General features: G+C 42.1%; 1 protein-coding gene across 1 annotated transcript in view; it reads right to left on the bottom strand.

Moving 5' to 3' along the window:
* Positions 1–10,587: 10,587 nt before the first annotated feature.
* Rpgrip1l (RPGRIP1 like) overlaps positions 10,588–11,338 on the bottom strand; it is a 106,826-nt gene continuing 106,075 nt past the window's right edge. The window contains exon 27 of the mRNA XM_063247095.1: positions 10,588–10,883. The gene's annotated coding sequence lies outside the window, so the exon portion shown is untranslated. The remainder of the gene's footprint in view (positions 10,884–11,338) is intronic.

Genomic DNA, 11,338 nt, shown 5'->3' with positions numbered 1-11,338 from the left:
GCTGAGATAATTTTAGCTAACTCTACTGCGCCGCAAACTTTTCCGTCCTGCCCTCAGGATTCGCTTGAGGATGTTCCTCCAGTGTTTTCCCGGCCGCCGCCTGCCTACCCCCAAACTTGTTCCCTGTCGTTACCTCCCACCGGACTGCTCTCCCCTCCCCCTTTGCCTGATTCTCTCAGCAGCTCTAATCCCTCTGTCGCAGTTACCTCTCGCTGTGCGCTCGTCTCCCTCTCCACCTTCCGGGACCCATAACTCTCCCCGCAACTCTAATCACTCTGTTAGTGCTTTCTCAAAGTCTCCGATTTCTTGTTCTCCTGAGAATTCTCTATCCCCTACAGCATTCTCACCGCCCGCCCACCATACTAGGTCTTGGTCGCTATGTCCTTCCAGCAGGCCGCGTGATTGTTCCAGCTTGCACCGGGAACAGTCATCATGTTGCAACCCTCTGCCATGTGGCATGGCACCGCCATGTTCAGGAGGGTCACATGGCGACAGGGCGCCACCATGTTTTGGGTCACGTGACAAGGCACTGCCATGTTCCCAGGACCCTCACTGTCAATGGGCGCTCCCTTATGGCTCCTCTTGTGAACTGCAACAGCCGCCCTGTTGCAGTGCACATGATGCTTTATTGTGCTGCCAACAGCAATCCTCTCGCTGCAAGGCACACAGTGAGATGCCATCTGCCTGTTTCCCAGGGTGACCAGCAGCAGCTCTGTAGCCGCTCTACAGATGATTGCTCACACGTGTCTGCTGGACGGATGGCTGCCCAATGGCCCTCTGCTCCGGAATCTTCTTCTCAAGCTCTGCTACCACTTCGGGAGCAAGCTGGCCCCAAGGGACTTGTTAACATCCATGTGCCTTTTTCCCTTTCTGATCTATCTCAGATTACCCATAAATTAGGTAGCCTCTCTGTTGACCCACAGAATTATATCAGGCAACTTAAATTTATTACTAATTGTTATGATTTACATTTTAAGGATGTTTATGGGATTCCAAATACCACTCTCAGCTCACAAGAACAGAATCAGCTGTGGCAAGCAGCTCAAAAAGAAGCTAATCACAGACATAAGGTAAACACCACTGATAATGATCCTGGGCCTATTGTTGTGCCAGAGCAGGACAAGCATACTAACTATAACAAACTTTTAAAACAGGTCCAGGAGGCTAATAAAAACCCAGCTGTGTTCCTAAATTGGCTTTCTAATCCTCGAGCCCCACGGGCAGTTCCAGCTTTTCGAGCTGCATCGGGCCGCCTCCCAGCCCCTCCCCCATGCGCCATCCCAGCCCCTTGCTCCCCTGGGGACAGTCCCAGCCCACCCTGCACGCTACGTCCCGGTGCTTGCCCCACCCCCATGCTGGGCGTGCTCTGGCGGTGTGCCGCAAAACAGCAGCTCAGCGGCTTCACTCAGGCATGCTTTTTTTACAATTCGGCTCCGCTCAAAAGATGCAATTTTTTTAAATCACAATTCTCAAACCATTTAATCAAAGTTACTGGCCACCTGATAATTTTACCAGCCTTGTTTATCAATCAAAGCCTTCATCAATCTCCTGTTTAACAACTAAGGTTATAAGTTCCTTTTTGCTGGGAACCACTAGCTCTATTTCAAGATGAGGGTTTTCTTCAAAGTTTTATTTTATTTGTCTTGGTTCATACTACTTCAAATAACAACTTTAAAAAGTAAATGTGTTCAAAATTTGACAGTATTAGATCAGTTTTGATAGATTTATTCATAAGATTGCTAAAATTTTACTGCAAAATGTTTCCATTAAAGCCTTTTTGAGCAGACTAAAGCTTTTTTTGTTAATTCTATGTGTTACCCTATAAAAAAAGCGATACGCCATCCAGATAAAGCCTGCTTTCTGATCTCAAATGCCAATATTAAACTCCTGTATACTTACTTAATTCTACTATAGTCCAAATCCCAAACAAAAAGGCAAAACTTGACCTTCAAACCCTATAGAGATCTTAATATGGTTTTTTATATTTTTAACACTTGTGATACTTGGAGTTCTGAGGCAGGTAAACCTACAGAAGGCAGAGCTGCCTGCCCCCCACCCCCACCATGGACCACGCTCAAATGCAGCAGAAGACATTGGGCAACAAAATGCCCCATCCTGGTGTTCTTTGAGACCTTACTTCAGGGCTACTGGACTGTCCTAGCCACCAAAGTGTGGGTAAGGCATTCTAATTTCTAGCCCTCACAGGAAATGTCGACACTGCCAGATTTGTCACTGACAGAAAATTGCTGCCGAAGACTGAGGGGGTTCAGGGCAACAACAGCCCCCTTTAAGGTGTCCATCTCAGAGTCCAAGTCGCACTAAAGTCTCAGGTAAGATATTCTCTGTATATGTGGACATAGAGGCCATACATACAGAGTTCTTCCTGAGTTTTCAGGCTGCTATATTAAGTCCTCAATCTCTATGATGGGTATTGATGGTCAACCTATGCCATTTATAAACAGGGCCTATTTTGTGCAGGTCCCAGTCCTAAATCTTAAAATGCCTTTTATACAGGCTGACTTAGACACATTGAGGCCTCAACAGCTTCCACCTGTTGTTGCTGGTGGACCTCTCCTCAGTGATATAAGGCCACCCTCTTCCTTTCTTGTTCATCAATTTGTCAGACAACCCTGGTCAAGACTGACAGATACATTTTGTCTTCTCACTTTGTTTATACTTTTTCAGGATACATAAAAGCCTTTCCCACAACCAGGTAAACTGCTGATACACCCAGGTTACAGTGACCCATGCCTAAATCAAAGTTGCTGGACTCCCATTCTGGTTTCACATCACTCAAGCTAAGAGGTGCCCTTCCAGCCCTAAATCTGATCATTCTGAGTGGTCACCTCATATACACTGGTTCCTAATTTCTTACATTCTATTAATGATCATTTTTACAGCAGGACTCTTTAACAGTATTGCCTACAGACTCCAACATCATGCATACCAGAGACAAGCCTTACCGACCTACCTCTTAACTTTTTTGCTTTCAGAAGGGGGAGTAATCACCTCTCATAACTCCACTCCTCCTAATCCCACGTTTAATTTTCAGAATTCTGCCTTACTGTGGAAATGTTTCTATCTCAATATGGTCCTGATAGAATGACATGTCTAAATCAAAAGCACCTTTCCCTCTACCTCACCTGGGTCCTTAAATATGACAATGCCATGTCTCCTCATAACATCTTGTCTCTTTGTTTTTCCAGTCTGATATACGTGCATTCACCAGTGAAGTTGTCCTGGCTAAAACACCTGGCACCAGCGTCTATCTGGGCATCAACCTTCATCCCGTTGACTCCCCTAGGCTCCAGTACAGCGCCCTCTGCCAGCAGGAAGTAGTTAAAGAGAGAAATCTTTGCCCCTTTTCATAATAATAATCAAAAGACAGGATATGAAAGGGTTTTGGCCCAGACAGGACACTGTAGCCAGGAAAGCCTCAACCAGAAGCAGGAAGCCCCTATCTCCCCTGCCCCTAGGAAGTTACCTGTGACGCCATCTTCCCACCCATGGAAATTTACCTATGGCACCAAACCTAGGATCAATGGGCTACCTGTGCATCCCTAATGCCCGCCTTAGGTTCCACCCCAAACCGAGGCTATTTACATGCCCCCACGCCACGTGTCCGCCAGAGAGATCGCTGGACGCCAGTGGTGGGGGTGCTGGTCATCTCTCTCCGTGTTCTCAGAATAAAGGCCGCTTTTTATTTTATACTTCTCATCTTTTGGAAATATTTTTCATCTTTTGGAAATAATCCTAGCAGAGGGATGGGGGTTTTATTTTGCAGCAATTGAAAAGTTTTGGAAGTAGACAGAGGCAATAGTATATAATATTTTGAATGAATTTAATGCTATGAATTGCTCACTTTAAAATAGTTAATTTTCTGTTAAATGAATTTTACTGCATTAAATTGCTTTACCTCTGATATCAGGATAGTTGAGTTAGATAAAATATACTTGGCTCTTGAATCCATAAGATTGTTTTATTACTGTCTTGTTTTGTAAATTGCTCTTGATAAATTTATTGCCAACTTTATTATTATTTTTTTTGGTCTTTTTTGTTTTTAATCGGTACCAGGGATCGAACTCACGACTGCCTGCTTGCAAGGCAGGCGCTTATGCTGCTGAGCTAAATCCCCAGCCCCAACTTTATTTTTTTTATAAATGCTTTGTTCATCTCCTACCCCTGAGCATGCTAGGCAAGTAATCTATCACTGAGCTGTATCTTTTGGCATTTTTATTCTGAGGCAAGGTCTTTGTAGTTACTCAGGCTGACCTGAAACTTGTGATCCTCCTGCCTCAGCCTTCTGAGTAGCTGGAATTACAGGCAAGTGCCATCATGCCCAGTGACTGGTTTTATTTCTTGTAGAGCTTTTTGTCCACTGTTTATTTAAACTGAAAGGAAAAATTAGCCAGTTGTGGTGGCATGCACCTGTAATCCCAGCACTTGGGAGGCTGAAGCATGAGGATGCTATGAGTTTGAGACCAGCCAGGGCTATGCAAAGAATTCAAGGCCAGCCTGAGTTACATGATGAGACCCTGTCTCAAACAGACAAAAACAAACAAAGAAACCAAAACCCAACAACAACAACAAAAAACTTTTAAAAACTGAATTATGATATACCCAGAAAACTAAATAACTAATAATCAGTTCTTCTCCCCCACTCCATACTTAACTCACCACCACTAAAAATGTGTCACATCCCATGTTATGTCAACACCACTTATCATAAACAATGTTTTTTAAAAAAACAAATGATTAGTAAGTGTTCTTTTTTCAATCTCAACCTGATAACCTACTTTTGGAGAACACTCTAGGTGTATTCTGACTGTGGATCCCCCAAAAGCAAATAGTGGACAAAGGCTTGTGTGCAGCTGGTTTATCTGGAAAATTATCCTGGAGACATGACTGAGGGCCTGGGAGGAGTAAGTGATCAGATGGGAAAGGCAATGCAAAGTTGTATCACCCAGTTGATCGCCTGCAGGAGTGACTGCGGCTTGATTCTGCCAGGTCCCCAGAATACCTATGTCTAATGTGTCTCAACTGTCCATCAGAGGGATGGAGATGGGGTGCATTATCCGCTGCCTATCTCCTGACCCATTGCTTGAGAATTTCTCTCGCATGCCAAAAGATAAGGAAGGAGTTGAGGTGGGATCCAAGCGAAGTCTCATATTTCCTAATTTTTCTGTTCTTTCTGTTAAGAAAGCATTGCTTAATTTTAGTGTAGCTGCTCTTTGAAGCTCTTTATGTCTCTAGCGGCTTGTGAGATTTTCTCTTTGGTTTTCTGTTCTTCTACAATGTGCTTTCAATGATTTTCTTTTTGTGCTTGCCTATCTTGAGCACATAAGATTAAGTCATTCTTAAAATCTGTGCCCTATATCTATTTTGGAAAATTCTCTGCCACACTTTTTTAGAATATTGGTTTTATCTCTCTCTTTTTCTTCTCATGGGCTACCAAGAATCTATTTATCTCTGTAAACATCACATTGTCTCCCTAGTGTAAGAAGCTGAAAGATTAAATAAGATGCAAAATGTACAATAGGTACTGTGAAAGGGAAAGAAACTGTTCAAAAGGGAAGAACAACTGAGATGGAGGAAAGGAGGAAAGAAGGGGAAAAAATATACATATAGACAATGAGAACTAAGATAATTACAGTACTAATTTCTCTTCATTAATAGAAAAGAACAGTTTGTGCTTATATTGTTTGATCAATTTTGCATGCCTACATCTTGTAATCTGAGCAACTACTTTGAAAGTAACAACATGCAATATATCAACCATTGATAATTTCCTATGATCTTGTTTTGAAATTCTGTAGTTTTTATTTTTTCTCCTTAAAAAAGAATGTTTAATTTTCTATATGATTCTGTATCTTCTCTCGTCTTTTTAATCTCCCATTTCCTTTCCATCAGAAGCAATATCTTCTGCAGGTTTTTTAAATAGTTGACTGACTCTTTCTTAAACTGTGCATGATTTATTGTTAACCTTATCCAGTGAATTATTTATTTCAGTTATTGTAATTTCAATTAATAAAATTTACATTTGGATTAAGAAAATAATGTTGAAGATTTTGTGATGATTCTCATGATTTTTCTTAACAGAAAATCTATGAACATATCAAACACTGTTATTTTGAAATTCATAGATGATGGTTGCATTAAATTACTTGTGAGTGGTTCACTTATCTGTTGTCATCTTGGTCTTCTGTCACATGGTTTTGTCTCCTTGATTATTTTTAAATGTATATCAAAAATGTTACATAAAAATGTAAGAATAATCTGAGGACATGGGTGATATCCTCTACAAAAGATTTGTCTTTGTTCCTGAAAGATGTTTGGGCCAGTGGTTCTAGCAATCTTGGATTACCATAACCCATTCACAGACTGCAAAGACTCAAAACAAGTTGAGTTCTTGGGTAGACTATGGCTAAGTCACCATTATTTTTCTGGTTTAGTTTATTCAAGTCCCAATTCAAAGGCCACAGCATTTACTTCACACTCCACAATTTGGTGTGTGCTGAATTCCAGCTTTGCCCTGAGACACCCGTGGGTCTGTTGAAGGCCCTGTTCGGCCTTTCATCCCTGCTTTCAGATTGGCAGATGCCTGTGGGGGAAAACGAGCCTTATGTCTGGCTCAGCTTCCTGGCTTTTCTTCATCGTCTTGTGTTCTACAGTCTAGGTGGCTGGAGGGCATTTTGACGTTTTTAAATAATATTTATGTATATACACATATGTATGTGTATAGAGTCCAATTTTTCTAGTTTTTCTCAATAGGAAAGATAGTTCAAACCATCAAATTCTTTACTGGGGTAGAACTCCATCCTGTTAAAAAAATTTCTGTTTTTTCCCACCAAGAACGAGTTTTTCACGGCAATTGGAAACATTGGGTACATTTCAAAAATGGTGTTGAAACAATTATGTGAAAAAGCAACTGAAACAATGTCTATAGTTTCATATTTACTTAAATAATTTTATACATATTGTGTGGGTATGTGTACAGTACATAAAAATGGGAAACTGGTGTTAAGGAGTAGGTTGGATTAGAGGTGGTATGTCACAAGAGGATTTTAACCACCTGTATAATGACATGGATATGGCTCCTTACTATTATTGTGGCCTCTATTCAGGTGTTTCTCTGAAGCCTCACAAGATCACAGACTGGACCTTTGGGAGATGACTGGATCACACAGGATTAAAGCTGACCTGCTGTTAGGGGATGGGTCTGGTTGGAAGAGTAGGTCACTGTGGGATTCACCCAGAAAGAAATATCTCCTTTCCAGCTCCTCCCTTGACTACTTCCTGTCTGCCATGATGTCAGCACTTCCCTCTGCCATGCATCCTGCCTTTGAGCCAGTGGACTGTGGACTGAAACCTCTACAAACTGTGACCCAAAATAAAACTCTTCTTTTACACTGCAGGAGTCGGGTACTGTGTCTCAGCACAAAAGAAAGTGACTAGGAGAGTCTAGGCTGACCTTGAACTTGTGATTCTCCCACCTCAGCCTCCAAATGTTGGGATTATAGGTGTGTGCCGCCATACTTGGCCTGTATTATTATTTTAGTGAAAGTACAGACATGTGTTACTTGCATTAATTTCAAACATTTTATGCATCAAAAAAAGACACAAGCTGGGTATGGGGGAACTTGCTTGTAATCCCTGCAGTTAGGAGGCTGAGGCAGGAGGACTGCTGGGAGTTTGAGGCTAGTTTGGGATAAACAGTGAGTTTAAGACCAAACCCAAAAAACAAATATAAAACAAATACACTAGATGTTAATGGCTTATGCTGGGTAGTGGTATAATGGACAGTTACTCCTTTTCCTGTTTCTTTTCCAGTGTTATTTAAGTATAATTGACAAGAGCTGAAAAGTTTTGTTCTTCATTTTGCTTTTTCACTGAAGACGAACCTATTCTGGGTTTCCCTGGACCAGCCAGGACAGGTAGTCACATGGGTGGGAAAGGGCCGTGTGGCTGACAACTTAGCTCATCGTTATCCTCTTTTGTTACTATAGCAAAGTGCAGTTTCTTAATAAATGCTTTTTAAAAAAATTGATACTGATACCACCTAATGGTGCTATCTTGTTTCACAGGGGCCCACAGTTTCAGCTGCTTCCTTCTTTTATATCTCTACATGTCTCCAAGGATTGCTCTCTCTTCCAAAATGTCCCCTTCTCTTCCAGAAGTGCTTTTTCAAAACTACACCTCTGGTCCTGTGCACTCTGGAATCCCTTCCTTCTACTTCATCAGTGGTGTCAGTCGCCAGGTGTGTTAGTCAGCTTCCCACTGCTGTGACAAAATACCCCAGACAATTTAAAAGGAGGAAAGATAAAGTGCGGCTTACGGCTTTAGTGTGTGGGCCCTCTGTTTTGCTGCTTTGGGCCTGTGGTGACATGGTGCGTTATGGTGGGGAGTGTGGGGTTACACAAAGCTGCTGACTTCATGGCAGCTGCAGAGCAGAGCCAGGAAGGACACAGTCCCAATAGTTTCTTCAAAGTTATGTCCCCAGTGACCTAATTTCCTCCTGCTGGCTTCATACCCTAAAGGTTCTGCCACCTCCCAGGAGCAGCTAGGGCTGGTGGCCAAGCCTGCAGCACCGAGTCCTTGGGAGACATCCAGACCCAAACCTGAGCACCAGGCCTGAGCACCGACCAGCTCCTGGTGTTTCCCTGTGAGCATGACGCGTCTCCTTCTGTGGGGACCTGCAGTAGTGTGACCCACATTTTGCCATCACTAGCGCACCCTCCACACTCACCTCGTATGCTCAGCCCTTGCTGTGCTCACCTTCTAGTGCGGGCTTCTAAATGGGTGTTTATTTCCCCATCCAACACACAAAGCACGGCTTGTGCCATTTTCTCTCTCCTCATTGTTTCAGGAGTAGGTTACTTCACTTGTTTACTAGAAGCCAGGAAGATCACATACCCACAAATGTATGTAATTTTTGTCAATTAAAAATAAACATATATTCATAAATTTTAGAAGGGATTCTTTGTACTCGCTGTCTTTTTGCTATTGACTTCTAGTCTCACTGCATTTTGCTTAGAGAAATACAGTCTGGAACACAAATCACAAGTCTTTGGAAACTGAGACTTCCCCTGTGGCTGTGATTTTTCTTTGAATGCCCCATGTGAAATCTACATCCCTTTGAGTGTAGTAATCGAGCTTAGCAAATCTTGACTTTAAGTTTTTGATCTATCCCCCTCTGGAGTTAAAACCTATTGCTGAAATGGATGTAGCCATAATCTTTTCCACAGCTGTCAGTTTGTGTGCCATATATTTTGAGACTATATTCCTTGGTGGTTATGTATTTAAGTTCATATTTTCTTTGACCTGTTTTGATCTCTTGAACAGTACAAAACACCCTTTGCTCTTTGTTTTCTACCTTGAACTCTAACAGTGTGACATGAAAACTGTCACTGTGCCTTAGTGTTCACACACCCAAGATGTCTGTCTTGCCTTACAGCTTCTTTCTTCCCAGTCTCTAGGTTACAGGTATAGTCTGCTATGTTTTTTCCTAAAGTTTCTCTCATTTTTTTCCTGTTGTTAATAACATGTGTCACTATTGGGCATGGAAGTACATGAATGTAATCCCAGCACTCAGGAGGCAGAGGCAGGAGGATTGCCGTGAGTTCCACACCAGCCTGGGCTACATAGTGAGTTTAGGAGTAGTCTGAACTACATAGTGAGGTCGTGTCTCAAAAAACAAAAAAACAAAACAAAATGTGTACTATGGCAAAACATATTTGCATAGTACAGTTTGATTTGAATGAAGGATGTCCTTAAAGTCTTTTTTTTCTAAACTTTCTTATGCTTCAGTTTTTTTTTTTACCAGTGATTCCTGAGAGCTTTTTGAGGTCCTGGCTCCATGACTTGTAAAAAAGACACAAAAAGCAGACACAAAAATTAGCTTATGTTTCCTGTTTTATAATGGCTATGAGTACACACTACATAGCCTGGTGGTGTGTGTAATCTCAGCTACTTGGAAAGCTGAGGCAGGAGGATGGCCAGATGAAGACAAGCTTGGACAGCACAGCAGCACTTTGTCTCACAGAATAAAAATTCTAAAAAAGAAAGATGTCTTAACCTGAAGGAATGTTTTGGCAAGGCCTGTCACAGACCTGGACCTGTCACAGATGCCAGTTTTTTTTTTTTTTTTTTTTTTTTTGAGACAGGGTCTTGCTACACAGCTCAAAGTTGGTCTTAAATTCACCACCCTTTTGTCTCAGCCTCCCCAATACTGGGATTATAGGTGTGTATCCCCATGCCTGGCTAGACACTGGCACTTAAAGAAGCGTTGCAGCACCAAAAAAGTGGTAAAAAGGAAGAGAAGTGCTAGAGGGATAGCTCACTGGTAAAACATTTGCTATACGTGTATAAGGGCCTGGGTTTGATCCTTACCACCACAGAATACACACACACACACACACACACACACACACACACTCACACACACACACACACACACACACACACACACACTCACACACGAAGAGAATGAAATGTGCTCTGATTAACCTTGAAAATGAGAACGATAGATAGACGGGAGTGCTCAGATGAATACAGGTATTAACAGATTAGGTATCAGAAAGACGAAAATCAAGATGCTAAATTTTATTTAAAAAGAAAACCAAAGGTGTCCAGTGAAGAGTGAAGTAACGCTGCTGCAGGGATGTGAATGTGAATCTCTGCAGATCAAGAAGCGGGAGAGGGCAGAGGCATCTGCTCTGAAGAGAGTCATATTCTGTCCGGGAGTCCCGGACTTCCCTTCCCAAAGCCTGTAGGAGGAACACGCTGGAAAGCCAAGGGCAGGAGCAAGAGGCAGCCAGCACTGAGACGTGGGCCTGCTCGCTCTCCCAGGAGGGCAGCCTGCGCGGTGCAGTCCACTGGTGGTGCTGTGAAATGAAAGTGAAAATTCTAGCTTGCAAGATAAAAGAGATTAGCATGAAGAAATGTTTTCTAATTCTGTATTTTTAGTTTGTCAAACACTTGTTTCTATTGCTTTGATATTTTTTAGCTTTCTGGTTGACCTGGAGGTTGTTTTTGTTCTGAACAAAGGGGATGTAAAGCTGTGTTTGCTTCCATTCATGGATTTAATTAGGCACATTGCCCAATGTATAATAAATCACAGGGTTAGTTTTTCTTTGTTAAGGTAGTCGGAGGCCTTCAGGCATGAGTGACTTATTCAAATGTACTTTCATGGTTGGTGATGAATTATCATCCAGATACTGTCAATCATTTGAAACTTTTATACCCTCAAACTCTGCCTAGGTTGTTTGGTATCACACAAAGATGACATTTTATTCTCATATTTGTTCACAGACATGATCCACATTTTGCTATTTAGTAC

This window comes from Cavia porcellus, unplaced genomic scaffold (genome assembly GCF_034190915.1).
Source record: "Cavia porcellus strain 051 isolate PalLab524CR breed Dunkin Hartley unplaced genomic scaffold, mCavPor4.1 scaffold_4, whole genome shotgun sequence".
NCBI lineage: Eukaryota > Metazoa > Chordata > Mammalia > Rodentia > Caviidae > Cavia > Cavia porcellus.
This window is presented reverse-complemented; position numbering and strand designations above follow the sequence as displayed.